This window comes from Ambystoma mexicanum, unplaced genomic scaffold (genome assembly GCF_040938575.1).
Source record: "Ambystoma mexicanum isolate Mex_15411 unplaced genomic scaffold, UKY_AmexF1_1 Mex_scaf20, whole genome shotgun sequence".
NCBI classification, from domain to species: Eukaryota; Metazoa; Chordata; class Amphibia; order Caudata; family Ambystomatidae; genus Ambystoma; species Ambystoma mexicanum.
Window position 1 is genome coordinate 2,167,784 of NW_027182434.1, and position 13,550 is coordinate 2,181,333.

General features: G+C 51.5%; 16 non-coding genes across 16 annotated transcripts; 7 read left to right on the forward strand and 9 right to left on the reverse strand.

Moving 5' to 3' along the window:
- Positions 1-1,135: 1,135 nt before the first annotated feature.
- TRNAL-AAG (transfer RNA leucine (anticodon AAG)) lies at positions 1,136-1,217 on the reverse strand. Its single transcript has one exon. It is a non-coding gene; the product is annotated as a tRNA-Leu (tRNA).
- A 541-nt stretch (positions 1,218-1,758) lies between these two features.
- Positions 1,759-1,830, forward strand: TRNAD-GUC (transfer RNA aspartic acid (anticodon GUC)). The gene has a single exon. It is a non-coding gene; the product is annotated as a tRNA-Asp (tRNA).
- A 774-nt stretch (positions 1,831-2,604) lies between these two features.
- Positions 2,605-2,686, reverse strand: TRNAL-AAG (transfer RNA leucine (anticodon AAG)). Its single transcript has one exon. It is a non-coding gene; the product is annotated as a tRNA-Leu (tRNA).
- Positions 2,687-3,227: 541 nt separating this feature from the next.
- Positions 3,228-3,299, forward strand: TRNAD-GUC (transfer RNA aspartic acid (anticodon GUC)). Its single transcript has one exon. It is a non-coding gene; the product is annotated as a tRNA-Asp (tRNA).
- A 774-nt stretch (positions 3,300-4,073) lies between these two features.
- Positions 4,074-4,155, reverse strand: TRNAL-AAG (transfer RNA leucine (anticodon AAG)). Its single transcript has one exon. It is a non-coding gene; the product is annotated as a tRNA-Leu (tRNA).
- A 541-nt stretch (positions 4,156-4,696) lies between these two features.
- Positions 4,697-4,768, forward strand: TRNAD-GUC (transfer RNA aspartic acid (anticodon GUC)). Its single transcript has one exon. It is a non-coding gene; the product is annotated as a tRNA-Asp (tRNA).
- A 774-nt stretch (positions 4,769-5,542) lies between these two features.
- TRNAL-AAG (transfer RNA leucine (anticodon AAG)) lies at positions 5,543-5,624 on the reverse strand. Its single transcript has one exon. It is a non-coding gene; the product is annotated as a tRNA-Leu (tRNA).
- A 1,371-nt stretch (positions 5,625-6,995) lies between these two features.
- Positions 6,996-7,077, reverse strand: TRNAL-AAG (transfer RNA leucine (anticodon AAG)). The gene has a single exon. It is a non-coding gene; the product is annotated as a tRNA-Leu (tRNA).
- A 541-nt stretch (positions 7,078-7,618) lies between these two features.
- TRNAD-GUC (transfer RNA aspartic acid (anticodon GUC)) lies at positions 7,619-7,690 on the forward strand. Its single transcript has one exon. It is a non-coding gene; the product is annotated as a tRNA-Asp (tRNA).
- Positions 7,691-8,464: 774 nt separating this feature from the next.
- TRNAL-AAG (transfer RNA leucine (anticodon AAG)) lies at positions 8,465-8,546 on the reverse strand. Its single transcript has one exon. It is a non-coding gene; the product is annotated as a tRNA-Leu (tRNA).
- A 541-nt stretch (positions 8,547-9,087) lies between these two features.
- TRNAD-GUC (transfer RNA aspartic acid (anticodon GUC)) lies at positions 9,088-9,159 on the forward strand. Its single transcript has one exon. It is a non-coding gene; the product is annotated as a tRNA-Asp (tRNA).
- Positions 9,160-9,933: 774 nt separating this feature from the next.
- TRNAL-AAG (transfer RNA leucine (anticodon AAG)) lies at positions 9,934-10,015 on the reverse strand. Its single transcript has one exon. It is a non-coding gene; the product is annotated as a tRNA-Leu (tRNA).
- Positions 10,016-10,556: 541 nt separating this feature from the next.
- Positions 10,557-10,628, forward strand: TRNAD-GUC (transfer RNA aspartic acid (anticodon GUC)). The gene has a single exon. It is a non-coding gene; the product is annotated as a tRNA-Asp (tRNA).
- Positions 10,629-11,402: 774 nt separating this feature from the next.
- Positions 11,403-11,484, reverse strand: TRNAL-AAG (transfer RNA leucine (anticodon AAG)). The gene has a single exon. It is a non-coding gene; the product is annotated as a tRNA-Leu (tRNA).
- Positions 11,485-12,025: 541 nt separating this feature from the next.
- On the forward strand, positions 12,026-12,097 carry TRNAD-GUC (transfer RNA aspartic acid (anticodon GUC)). Its single transcript has one exon. It is a non-coding gene; the product is annotated as a tRNA-Asp (tRNA).
- A 774-nt stretch (positions 12,098-12,871) lies between these two features.
- Positions 12,872-12,953, reverse strand: TRNAL-AAG (transfer RNA leucine (anticodon AAG)). Its single transcript has one exon. It is a non-coding gene; the product is annotated as a tRNA-Leu (tRNA).
- Positions 12,954-13,550: the final 597 nt, after the last annotated feature.

Sequence of the window (13,550 nt, forward strand, 5' to 3'; positions counted from 1 at the left end):
GCCCAGGGGTTTCTTTGACTGTCCTAAGCCCACAGGGACTTTGCCGTCCTCAGCTCATGAGACTTGAGATGGGTAGCTTGATTTGCTGAGGAAATGCGGGATGACAGATTCAACTCTGGAGTCAAACATAGCCCGGAACTATCGCCTTAAACTGAGTTTTAAGCCTGGTGCCGATAAAAAGAAAGAAATTAGCCTTAGATCGGGCAAGCCGTTTGACGGGGGAAAATGAGACCCCCCTAGGCCAGCTAGGTGGTCGCTGGATGCTGTGCAGACATCAGCAGCTGTTCATTTCATGCCCTCACGTCTCCTCGTTAGTATAGTGGTCAGTATCGAGACCGGGGTTCAATTCCCCGACGGGGAGGTTAAACCTTTTCTGGATTTTTTTTAGTTCTTGACAAATATTCTTGAAGATTAGGCTGAGTCAAGTAGGGAATGGGTGCCAAGAACTGACTCTTTAAGAAAAAAGCACCGGCAACGCTAGTCATCGTACAATATTTGTGCACAATTGCTTACATTAGGCGGCCGGTCCACTTTATTGAGTCCCCCTCAGCACCATTTAGTGCTCCTGTTGTCTGCGAAGTCCAAATTGTAACCCTGAATCAGTTCCTCTTCTGACCCTTTGTATCATGTTACATGACGAGTAATGATCACCTGTTAGCTTTATCCCTAATTATAACTCTCACTCTTTCCCTGCATCTAACCCTAGCTCTAATCCCATCATTAACCTCGGTCCGGGCACACGCGTGAACCCCTACTCTCATCTCAGCCTCTCCTGGTGATACATCACACCTGGGATCGTTTGCTCCCTGTGGGCTGTGGGAAATTTGCTACCAGCACGCCCTGGAAGTGGGGCTCATTCCGCTGCAACGGGAGGTCTTCCCAGGACGCGTCACAGCTCAACGCAAGAGCTCCTGGGTTTCGAAGGCTCTTGCAGCAAGCCTTCACAAAGCAGCAGGGAGCGCCGTTCCAGATGGGAAACTTGAGACTGGATGTCCAGAAAAGCAAGACGTCAGAAGCGAAACCTTTTTCCTGCAGGGTGTGGCATACCATCCGCTTGCTCATTGCGACAGAGGTGGCACTAATGAAGGAAGAGGTCAACGTTACGTTCTTCTTTAAAATGCAAGGCCAGGAAAAGTGGCAGCGGTGGGATTTGAACCCACGCCTCCGAAGAGACTGGAGCCTTAATCCAGCGCCTTAGACCGCTCGGCCACGCTACCTCCCGGCTAGTCGCCGAAAGCGGAACTTGACCCGTTGCCCGGCCCGCTTTAGTGCTTTGCCTTTTCTCCTTGGAAAGTCTGGAGACAGGCAGTGGAAGGGCAGGCAAACTGTCAGGTGCGCAGAGGAGGGGAGACCATGAGGCAAGGTGGGAGATGGGGGCAAGAAGTGAGAAAAAAACTAATCGCAAGCTAGGGCAGGATTTGGAAAGTGAAGCCGAAAAGGGGCTTAGCATGCAGCCCAGGGGTTTCTTTGACTGTCCTAAGCCCACAGGGACTTTGCCGTCCTCAGCTCATGAGACTTGAGATGGGTAGCTTGATTTGCTGAGGAAATGCGGGATGACAGATTCAACTCTGGAGTCAAACATAGCCCGGAACTATCGCCTTAAACTGAGTTTTAAGCCTGGTGCCGATAAAAAGAAAGAAATTAGCCTTAGATCGGGCAAGCCGTTTGACGGGGGAAAATGAGACCCCCCTAGGCCAGCTAGGTGGTCGCTGGATGCTGTGCAGACATCAGCAGCTGTTCATTTCATGCCCTCACGTCTCCTCGTTAGTATAGTGGTCAGTATCCCCGCCTGTCACGCGGGAGACCGGGGTTCAATTCCCCGACGGGGAGGTTAAACCGTTTCTGGATTTTTTTTAGTTCTTGACAAATATTCTTGAAGATTAGGCTGAGTCAAGTAGGGAATGGGTGCCAAGAACTGACTCTTTAAGAAAAAAGCACCGGCAACGCTAGTCATCGTACAATATTTGTGCACAATTGCTTACATTAGGCGGCCGGTCCACTTTATTGAGTCCCCCTCAGCACCATTTAGTGCTCCTGTTGTCTGCGAAGTCCAAATTGTAACCCTGAATCAGTTCCTCTTCTGACCCTTTGTATCATGTTACATGACGAGTAATGATCACCTGTTAGCTTTATCCCTAATTATAACTCTCACTCTTTCCCTGCATCTAACCCTAGCTCTAATCCCATCATTAACCTCGGTCCGGGCACACGCGTGAACCCCTACTCTCATCTCAGCCTCTCCTGGTGATACATCACACCTGGGATCGTTTGCTCCCTGTGGGCTGTGGGAAATTTGCTACCAGCACGCCCTGGAAGTGGGGCTCATTCCGCTGCAACGGGAGGTCTTCCCAGGACGCGTCACAGCTCAACGCAAGAGCTCCTGGGTTTCGAAGGCTCTTGCAGCAAGCCTTCACAAAGCAGCAGGGAGCGCCGTTCCAGATGGGAAACTTGAGACTGGATGTCCAGAAAAGCAAGACGTCAGAAGCGAAACCTTTTTCCTGCAGGGTGTGGCATACCATCCGCTTGCTCATTGCGACAGAGGTGGCACTAATGAAGGAAGAGGTCAACGTTACGTTCTTCTTTAAAATGCAAGGCCAGGAAAAGTGGCAGCGGTGGGATTTGAACCCACGCCTCCGAAGAGACTGGAGCCTTAATCCAGCGCCTTAGACCGCTCGGCCACGCTACCTCCCGGCTAGTCGCCGAAAGCGGAACTTGACCCGTTGCCCGGCCCGCTTTAGTGCTTTGCCTTTTCTCCTTGGAAAGTCTGGAGACAGGCAGTGGAAGGGCAGGCAAACTGTCAGGTGCGCAGAGGAGGGGAGACCATGAGGCAAGGTGGGAGATGGGGGCAAGAAGTGAGAAAAAAACTAATCGCAAGCTAGGGCAGGATTCGGAAAGTGAAGCCGAAAAGGGGCTTAGCATGCAGCCCAGGGGTTTCTTTGACTGTCCTAAGCCCACAGGGACTTTGCCGTCCTCAGCTCATGAGACTTGAGATGGGTAGCTTGATTTGCTGAGGAAATGCGGGATGACAGATTCAACTCTGGAGTCAAACATAGCCCGGAACTATCGCCTTAAACTGAGTTTTAAGCCTGGTGCCGATAAAAAGAAAGAAATTAGCCTTAGATCGGGCAAGCCGTTTGACGGGGGAAAATGAGACCCCCCTAGGCCAGCTAGGTGGTCGCTGGATGCTGTGCAGACATCAGCAGCTGTTCATTTCATGCCCTCACGTCTCCTCGTTAGTATAGTGGTCAGTATCCCCGCCTGTCACGCGGGAGACCGGGGTTCAATTCCCCGACGGGGAGGATAAACCGTTTCTGGATTTTTTTTAGTTCTTGACAAATATTCTTGAAGATTAGGCTGAGTCAAGTAGGGAATGGGTGCCAAGAACTGACTCTTTAAGAAAAAAGCACCGGCAACGCTAGTCATCGTACAATATTTGTGCACAATTGCTTACATTAGGCGGCCGGTCCACTTTATTGAGTCCCCCTCAGCACCATTTAGTGCTCCTGTTGTCTGCGAAGTCCAAATTGTAACCCTGAATCAGTTCCTCTTCTGACCCTTTGTATCATGTTACATGACGAGTAATGATCACCTGTTAGCTTTATCCCTAATTATAACTCTCACTCTTTCCCTGCATCTAACCCTAGCTCTAATCCCATCATTAACCTCGGTCCGGGCACACGCGTGAACCCCTACTCTCATCTCAGCCTCTCCTGGTGATACATCACACCTGGGATCGTTTGCTCCCTGTGGGCTGTGGGAAATTTGCTACCAGCACGCCCTGGAAGTGGGGCTCATTCCGCTGCAACGGGAGGTCTTCCCAGGACGCGTCACAGCTCAACGCAAGAGCTCCTGGGTTTCGAAGGCTCTTGCAGCAAGCCTTCACAAAGCAGCAGGGAGCGCCGTTCCAGATGGGAAACTTGAGACTGGATGTCCAGAAAAGCAAGACGTCAGAAGCGAAACCTTTTTCCTGCAGGGTGTGGCATACCATCCGCTTGCTCATTGCGACAGAGGTGGCACTAATGAAGGAAGAGGTCAACGTTACGTTCTTCTTTAAAATGCAAGGCCAGGAAAAGTGGCAGCGGTGGGATTTGAACCCACGCCTCCGAAGAGACTGGAGCCTTAATCCAGCGCCTTAGACCGCTCGGCCACGCTACCTCCCTGCTAGTCGCCGAAAGCGGAACTTGACCCGTTGCCCGGCCCGCTTTAGTGCTTTGCCTTTTCTCCTTGGAAAGTCTGGAGACAGGCAGTGGAAGGGCAGGCAAACTGTCAGGTGCGCAGAGGAGGGGAGACCATGAGGCAAGGTGGGAGATGGGGGCAAGAAGTGAGAAAAAAACTAATCGCAAGCTAGGGCAGGATTCGGAAAGTGAAGCCGAAAAGGGGCTTAGCATGCAGCCCAGGGGTTTCTTTGACTGTCCTAAGCCCACAGGGACTTTGCCGTCCTCAGCTCATGAGACTTGAGATGGGTAGCTTGATTTGCTGAGGAAATGCGGGATGACAGATTCAACTCTGGAGTCAAACATAGCCCGGAACTATCGCCTTAAACTGAGTTTTAAGCCTGGTGCCGATAAAAAGAAAGAAATTAGCCTTAGATCGGGCAAGCCGTTTGACGGGGGAAAATGAGACCCCCCTAGGCCAGCTAGGTGGTCGCTGGATGCTGTGCAGACATCAGCAGCTGTTCATTTCATGCCCTCACGTCTCCTCGTTAGTATAGTGGTCAGTATCCCCGCCTGTCACGCGGGAGACCGGGGTTCAATTCCCCGACGGGGAGGTTAAACCTTTTCTGGATTTTTTTTAGTTCTTGACAAATATTCTTGAAGATTAGGCTGAGTCAAGTAGGGAATGGGTGCCAAGAACTGACTCTTTAAGAAAAAAGCACCGGCAACGCTAGTCATCGTACAATATTTGTGCACAATTGCTTACATTAGGCGGCCGGTCCACTTTATTGAGTCCCCCTCAGCACCATTTAGTGCTCCTGTTGTCTGCGAAGTCCAAATTGTAACCCTGAATCAGTTCCTCTTCTGACCCTTTGTATCATGTTACATGACGAGTAATGATCACCTGTTAGCTTTATCCCTAATTATAACTCTCACTCTTTCCCTGCATCTAACCCTAGCTCTAATCCCATCATTAACCTCGGTCCGGGCACACGCGTGAACCCCTACTCTCATCTCAGCCTCTCCTGGTGATACATCACACCTGGGATCGTTTGCTCCCTGTGGGCTGTGGGAAATTTGCTACCAGCACGCCCTGGAAGTGGGGCTCATTCCGCTGCAACGGGAGGTCTTCCCAGGACGCGTCACAGCTCAACGCAAGAGCTCCTGGGTTTCGAAGGCTCTTGCAGCAAGCCTTCACAAAGCAGCAGGGAGCGCCGTTCCAGATGGGAAACTTGAGACTGGATGTCCAGAAAAGCAAGACGTCAGAAGCGAAACCTTTTTCCTGCAGGGTGTGGCATACCATCCGCTTGCTCATTGCGACAGAGGTGGCACTAATGAAGGAAGAGGTCAACGTTACGTTCTTCTTTAAAATGCAAGGCCAGGAAAAGTGGCAGCGGTGGGATTTGAACCCACGCCTCCGAAGAGACTGGAGCCTTAATCCAGCGCCTTAGACCGCTCGGCCACGCTACCTCCCTGCTAGTCGCCGAAAGCGGAACTTGACCCGTTGCCCGGCCAGCTTTAGTGCTTTGCCTTTTCTCCTTGGAAAGTCAGGAGACAGGCAGTGGAAGGGCAGGCAAACTGTCAGGTGCGCAGAGGAGGGGAGACCATGAGGCAAGGTGGGAGATGGGGGCAAGAAGTGAGAAAAAAACTAATCGCAAGCTAGGGCAGGATTCGGAAAGTGAAGCCGAAAAGGGGCTTAGCATGCAGCCCAGGGGTTTCTTTGACTGTCCTAAGCCCACAGGGACTTTGCCGTCCTCAGCTCATGAGACTTGAGATGGGTAGCTTGATTTGCTGAGGAAATGCGGGATGACAGATTCAACTCTGGAGTCAAACATAGCCCGGAACTATCGCCTTAAACTGAGTTTTAAGCCTGGTGCCGATAAAAAGAAAGAAATTAGCCTTAGATCGGGCAAGCCGTTTGACGGGGGAAAATGAGACCCCCCTAGGCCAGCTAGGTGGTCGCTGGATGCTGTGCAGACATCAGCAGCTGTTCATTTCATGCCCTCACGTCTCCTCGTTAGTATAGTGGTCAGTATCGAGACCGGGGTTCAATTCCCCGACGGGGAGGTTAAACCTTTTCTGGATTTTTTTTAGTTCTTGACAAATATTCTTGAAGATTAGGCTGAGTCAAGTAGGGAATGGGTGCCAAGAACTGACTCTTTAAGAAAAAAGCACCGGCAACGCTAGTCATCGTACAATATTTGTGCACAATTGCTTACATTAGGCGGCCGGTCCACTTTATTGAGTCCCCCTCAGCACCATTTAGTGCTCCTGTTGTCTGCGAAGTCCAAATTGTAACCCTGAATCAGTTCCTCTTCTGACCCTTTGTATCATGTTACATGACGAGTAATGATCACCTGTTAGCTTTATCCCTAATTATAACTCTCACTCTTTCCCTGCATCTAACCCTAGCTCTAATCCCATCATTAACCTCGGTCCGGGCACACGCGTGAACCCCTACTCTCATCTCAGCCTCTCCTGGTGATACATCACACCTGGGATCGTTTGCTCCCTGTGGGCTGTGGGAAATTTGCTACCAGCACGCCCTGGAAGTGGGGCTCATTCCGCTGCAACGGGAGGTCTTCCCAGGACGCGTCACAGCTCAACGCAAGAGCTCCTGGGTTTCGAAGGCTCTTGCAGCAAGCCTTCACAAAGCAGCAGGGAGCGCCGTTCCAGATGGGAAACTTGAGACTGGATGTCCAGAAAAGCAAGACGTCAGAAGCGAAACCTTTTTCCTGCAGGGTGTGGCATACCATCCGCTTGCTCATTGCGACAGAGGTGGCACTAATGAAGGAAGAGGTCAACGTTACGTTCTTCTTTAAAATGCAAGGCCAGGAAAAGTGGCAGCGGTGGGATTTGAACCCACGCCTCCGAAGAGACTGGAGCCTTAATCCAGCGCCTTAGACCGCTCGGCCACGCTACCTCCCGGCTAGTCGCCGAAAGCGGAACTTGACCCGTTGCCCGGCCCGCTTTAGTGCTTTGCCTTTTCTCCTTGGAAAGTCTGGAGACAGGCAGTGGAAGGGCAGGCAAACTGTCAGGTGCGCAGAGGAGGGGAGACCATGAGGCAAGGTGGGAGATGGGGGCAAGAAGTGAGAAAAAAACTAATCGCAAGCTAGGGCAGGATTCGGAAAGTGAAGCCGAAAAGGGGCTTAGCATGCAGCCCAGGGGTTTCTTTGACTGTCCTAAGCCCACAGGGACTTTGCCGTCCTCAGCTCATGAGACTTGAGATGGGTAGCTTGATTTGCTGAGGAAATGCGGGATGACAGATTCAACTCTGGAGTCAAACATAGCCCGGAACTATCGCCTTAAACTGAGTTTTAAGCCTGGTGCCGATAAAAAGAAAGAAATTAGCCTTAGATCGGGCAAGCCGTTTGACGGGGGAAAATGAGACCCCCCTAGGCCAGCTAGGTGGTCGCTGGATGCTGTGCAGACATCAGCAGCTGTTCATTTCATGCCTTCACGTCTCCTCGTTAGTATAGTGGTCAGTATCCCCGCCTGTCACGCGGGAGACCGGGGTTCAATTCCCCGACGGGGAGGTTAAACCGTTTCTGGATTTTTTTTAGTTCTTGACAAATATTCTTGAAGATTAGGCTGAGTCAAGTAGGGAATGGGTGCCAAGAACTGACTCTTTAAGAAAAAAGCACCGGCAACGCTAGTCATCGTACAATATTTGTGCACAATTGCTTACATTAGGCGGCCGGTCCACTTTATTGAGTCCCCCTCAGCACCATTTAGTGCTCCTGTTGTCTGCGAAGTCCAAATTGTAACCCTGAATCAGTTCCTCTTCTGACCCTTTGTATCATGTTACATGACGAGTAATGATCACCTGTTAGCTTTATCCCTAATTATAACTCTCACTCTTTCCCTGCATCTAACCCTAGCTCTAATCCCATCATTAACCTCGGTCCGGGCACACGCGTGAACCCCTACTCTCATCTCAGCCTCTCCTGGTGATACATCACACCTGGGATCGTTTGCTCCCTGTGGGCTGTGGGAAATTTGCTACCAGCACGCCCTGGAAGTGGGGCTCATTCCGCTGCAACGGGAGGTCTTCCCAGGACGCGTCACAGCTCAACGCAAGAGCTCCTGGGTTTCGAAGGCTCTTGCAGCAAGCCTTCACAAAGCAGCAGGGAGCGCCGTTCCAGATGGGAAACTTGAGACTGGATGTCCAGAAAAGCAAGACGTCAGAAGCGAAACCTTTTTCCTGCAGGGTGTGGCATACCATCCGCTTGCTCATTGCGACAGAGGTGGCACTAATGAAGGAAGAGGTCAACGTTACGTTCTTCTTTAAAATGCAAGGCCAGGAAAAGTGGCAGCGGTGGGATTTGAACCCACGCCTCCGAAGAGACTGGAGCCTTAATCCAGCGCCTTAGACCGCTCGGCCACGCTACCTCCCTGCTAGTCGCCGAAAGCGGAACTTGACCCGTTGCCCGGCCCGCTTTAGTGCTTTGCCTTTTCTCCTTGGAAAGTCTGGAGACAGGCAGTGGAAGGGCAGGCAAACTGTCAGGTGCGCAGAGGAGGGGAGACCATGAGGCAAGGTGGGAGATGGGGGCAAGAAGTGAGAAAAAAACTAATCGCAAGCTAGGGCAGGATTCGGAAAGTGAAGCCGAAAAGGGGCTTAGCATGCAGCCCAGGGGTTTCTTTGACTGTCCTAAGCCCACAGGGACTTTGCCGTCCTCAGCTCATGAGACTTGAGATGGGTAGCTTGATTTGCTGAGGAAATGCGGGATGACAGATTCAACTCTGGAGTCAAACATAGCCCGGAACTATCGCCTTAAACTGAGTTTTAAGCCTGGTGCCGATAAAAAGAAAGAAATTAGCCTTAGATCGGGCAAGCCGTTTGACGGGGGAAAATGAGACCCCCCTAGGCCAGCTAGGTGGTCGCTGGATGCTGTGCAGACATCAGCAGCTGTTCATTTCATGCCCTCACGTCTCCTCGTTAGTATAGTGGTCAGTATCCCCGCCTGTCACGCGGGAGACCGGGGTTCAATTCCCCGACGGGGAGGTTAAACCTTTTCTGGATTTTTTTTAGTTCTTGACAAATATTCTTGAAGATTAGGCTGAGTCAAGTAGGGAATGGGTGCCAAGAACTGACTCTTTAAGAAAAAAGCACCGGCAACGCTAGTCATCGTACAATATTTGTGCACAATTGCTTACATTAGGCGGCCGGTCCACTTTATTGAGTCCCCCTCAGCACCATTTAGTGCTCCTGTTGTCTGCGAAGTCCAAATTGTAACCCTGAATCAGTTCCTCTTCTGACCCTTTGTATCATGTTACATGACGAGTAATGATCACCTGTTAGCTTTATCCCTAATTATAACTCTCACTCTTTCCCTGCATCTAACCCTAGCTCTAATCCCATCATTAACCTCGGTCCGGGCACACGCGTGAACCCCTACTCTCATCTCAGCCTCTCCTGGTGATACATCACACCTGGGATCGTTTGCTCCCTGTGGGCTGTGGGAAATTTGCTACCAGCACGCCCTGGAAGTGGGGCTCATTCCGCTGCAACGGGAGGTCTTCCCAGGACGCGTCACAGCTCAACGCAAGAGCTCCTGGGTTTCGAAGGCTCTTGCAGCAAGCCTTCACAAAGCAGCAGGGAGCGCCGTTCCAGATGGGAAACTTGAGACTGGATGTCCAGAAAAGCAAGACGTCAGAAGCGAAACCTTTTTCCTGCAGGGTGTGGCATACCATCCGCTTGCTCATTGCGACAGAGGTGGCACTAATGAAGGAAGAGGTCAACGTTACGTTCTTCTTTAAAATGCAAGGCCAGGAAAAGTGGCAGCGGTGGGATTTGAACCCACGCCTCCGAAGAGACTGGAGCCTTAATCCAGCGCCTTAGACCGCTCGGCCACGCTACCTCCCTGCTAGTCGCCGAAAGCGGAACTTGACCCGTTGCCTGGCCCGCTTTAGTGCTTTGCCTTTTCTCCTTGGAAAGTCTGGAGACAGGCAGTGGAAGGGCAGGCAAACTGTCAGGTGCGCAGAGGAGGGGAGACCATGAGGCAAGGTGGGAGATGGGGGCAAGAAGTGAGAAAAAAACTAATCGCAAGCTAGGGCAGGATTCGGAAAGTGAAGCCGAAAAGGGGCTTAGCATGCAGCCCAGGGGTTTCTTTGACTGTCCTAAGCCCACAGGGACTTTGCCGTCCTCAGCTCATGAGACTTGAGATGGGTAGCTTGATTTGCTGAGGAAATGCGGGATGACAGATTCAACTCTGGAGTCAAACATAGCCCGGAACTATCGCCTTAAACTGAGTTTTAAGCCTGGTGCCGATAAAAAGAAAGAAATTAGCCTTAGATCGGGCAAGCCGTTTGACGGGGGAAAATGAGACCCCCCCAGGCCAGCTAGGTGGTCGCTGGATGCTGTGCAGACATCAGCAGCTGTTCATTTCATGCCCTCACGTCTCCTCGTTAGTATAGTGGTCAGTATCCCCGCCTGTCACGCGGGAGACCGGGGTTCAATTCCCCGACGGGGAGGTTAAACCGTTTCTGGATTTTTTTTAGTTCTTGACAAATATTCTTGAAGATTAGGCTGAGTCAAGTAGGGAATGGGTGCCAAGAACTGACTCTTTAAGAAAAAAGCACCGGCAACGCTAGTCATCGTACAATATTTGTGCACAATTGCTTACATTAGGCGGCCGGTCCACTTTATTGAGTCCCCCTCAGCACCATTTAGTGCTCCTGTTGTCTGCGAAGTCCAAATTGTAACCCTGAATCAGTTCCTCTTCTGACCCTTTGTATCATGTTACATGACGAGTAATGATCACCTGTTAGCTTTATCCCTAATTATAACTCTCACTCTTTCCCTGCATCTAACCCTAGCTCTAATCCCATCATTAACCTCGGTCCGGGCACACGCGTGAACCCCTACTCTCATCTCAGCCTCTCCTGGTGATACATCACACCTGGGATCGTTTGCTCCCTGTGGGCTGTGGGAAATTTGCTACCAGCACGCCCTGGAAGTGGGGCTCATTCCGCTGCAACGGGAGGTCTTCCCAGGACGCGTCACAGCTCAACGCAAGAGCTCCTGGGTTTCGAAGGCTCTTGCAGCAAGCCTTCACAAAGCAGCAGGGAGCGCCGTTCCAGATGGGAAACTTGAGACTGGATGTCCAGAAAAGCAAGACGTCAGAAGCGAAACCTTTTTCCTGCAGGGTGTGGCATACCATCCGCTTGCTCATTGCGACAGAGGTGGCACTAATGAAGGAAGAGGTCAACGTTACGTTCTTCTTTAAAATGCAAGGCCAGGAAAAGTGGCAGCGGTGGGATTTGAACCCACGCCTCCGAAGAGACTGGAGCCTTAATCCAGCGCCTTAGACCGCTCGGCCACGCTACCTCCCTGCTAGTCGCCGAAAGCGGAACTTGACCCGTTGCCCGGCCCGCTTTAGTGCTTTGCCTTTTCTCCTTGGAAAGTCTGGAGACAGGCAGTGGAAGGGCAGGCAAACTGTCAGGTGCGCAGAGGAGGGGAGACCATGAGGCAAGGTGGGAGATGGGGGCAAGAAGTGAGAAAAAAACTAATCGCAAGCTAGGGCAGGATTCGGAAAGTGAAGCCGAAAAGGGGCTTAGCATGCAGCCCAGGGGTTTCTTTGACTGTCCTAAGCCCACAGGGACTTTGCCGTCCTCAGCTCATGAGACTTGAGATGGGTAGCTTGATTTGCTGAGGAAATGCGGGATGACAGATTCAACTCTGGAGTCAAACATAGCCCGGAACTATCGCCTTAAACTGAGTTTTAAGCCTGGTGCCGATAAAAAGAAAGAAATTAGCCTTAGATCGGGCAAGCCGTTTGACGGGGGAAAATGAGACCCCCCTAGGCCAGCTAGGTGGTCGCTGGATGCTGTGCAGACATCAGCAGCTGTTCATTTCATGCCCTCACGTCTCCTCGTTAGTATAGTGGTCAGTATCCCCGCCTGTCACGCGGGAGACCGGGGTTCAATTCCCCGACGGGGAGGTTAAACCGTTTCTGGATTTTTTTTAGTTCTTGACAAATATTCTTGAAGATTAGGCTGAGTCAAGTAGGGAATGGGTGCCAAGAACTGACTCTTTAAGAAAAAAGCACCGGCAACGCTAGTCATCGTACAATATTTGTGCACAATTGCTTACATTAGGCGGCCGGTCCACTTTATTGAGTCCCCCTCAGCACCATTTAGTGCTCCTGTTGTCTGCGAAGTCCAAATTGTAACCCTGAATCAGTTCCTCTTCTGACCCTTTGTATCATGTTACATGACGAGTAATGATCACCTGTTAGCTTTATCCCTAATTATAACTCTCACTCTTTCCCTGCATCTAACCCTAGCTCTAATCCCATCATTAACCTCGGTCCGGGCACACGCGTGAACCCCTACTCTCATCTCAGCCTCTCCTGGTGATACATCACACCTGGGATCGTTTGCTCCCTGTGGGCTGTGGGAAATTTGCTACCAGCACGCCCTGGAAGTGGGGCTCATTCCGCTGCAACGGGAGGTCTTCCCAGGACGCGTCACAGCTCAACGCAAGAGCTCCTGGGTTTCGAAGGCTCTTGCAGCAAGCCTTCACAAAGCAGCAGGGAGCGCCGTTCCAGATGGGAAACTTGAGACTGGATGTCCAGAAAAGCAAGACGTCAGAAGCGAAACCTTTTTCCTGCAGGGTGTGGCATACCATCCGCTTGCTCATTGCGACAGAGGTGGCACTAATGAAGGAAGAGGTCAACGTTACGTTCTTCTTTAAAATGCAAGGCCAGGAAAAGTGGCAGCGGTGGGATTTGAACCCACGCCTCCGAAGAGACTGGAGCCTTAATCCAGCGCCTTAGACCGCTCGGCCACGCTACCTCCCTGCTAGTCGCCGAAAGCGGAACTTGACCCGTTGCCCGGCCCGCTTTAGTGCTTTGCCTTTTCTCCTTGGAAAGTCTGGAGACAGGCAGTGGAAGGGCAGGCAAACTGTCAGGTGCGCAGAGGAGGGGAGACCATGAGGCAAGGTGGGAGATGGGGGCAAGAAGTGAGAAAAAAACTAATCGCAAGCTAGGGCAGGATTCGGAAAGTGAAGCCGAAAAGGGGCTTAGCATGCAGCCCAGGGGTTTCTTTGACTGTCCTAAGCCCACAGGGACTTTGCCGTCCTCAGCTCATGAGACTTGAGATGGGTAGCTTGATTTGCTGAGGAAATGCGGGATGACAGATTCAACTCTGGAGTCAAACATAGCCCGGAACTATCGCCTTAAACTGAGTTTTAAGCCTGGTGCCGATAAAAAGAAAGAAATTAGCCTTAGATCGGGCAAGCCGTTTGACGGGGGAAAATGAGACCCCCCTAGGCCAGCTAGGTGGTCGCTGGATGCTGTGCAGACATCAGCAGCTGTTCATTTCATGCCCTCACGTCTCCTCGTTAGTATAGTGGTCAGTATCCCCGCCTGTCACCCGGGAGACCGGGGTTCA